The sequence below is a fragment of the Anneissia japonica genome, unplaced genomic scaffold (genome assembly GCF_011630105.1).
Source record: "Anneissia japonica isolate Jap-2015-1 unplaced genomic scaffold, ASM1163010v1 scaffold1489_len2284818_cov182, whole genome shotgun sequence".
Classification (NCBI taxonomy): domain Eukaryota; kingdom Metazoa; phylum Echinodermata; class Crinoidea; order Comatulida; family Comatulidae; genus Anneissia; species Anneissia japonica.
In genome coordinates this window covers 2,138,059-2,138,274 of record NW_022698455.1, presented here as the reverse complement: position 1 = coordinate 2,138,274, position 216 = coordinate 2,138,059, and positions in this window count along the sequence as shown.

The following is a 216-nucleotide window of genomic DNA, read 5'->3' as shown; positions in this document are numbered from 1 at the left end:
TAACGTCGTGCCCAGGACACTATAATCCTAATCTACACTTACATACACTAAAATAAACCAACTTAAATAATTGGTTGAACTATTCCCATAATTAATAAATGAAGGTTTCGGGTCAGAGGTCGGCAAATTAACAAAACAGGAATTTCTTGAGCTTTGACTTGAATATATTTAAACTTGTAGATGGTAACTGGTTCCAGAGGATAGGTGCAGCAACAC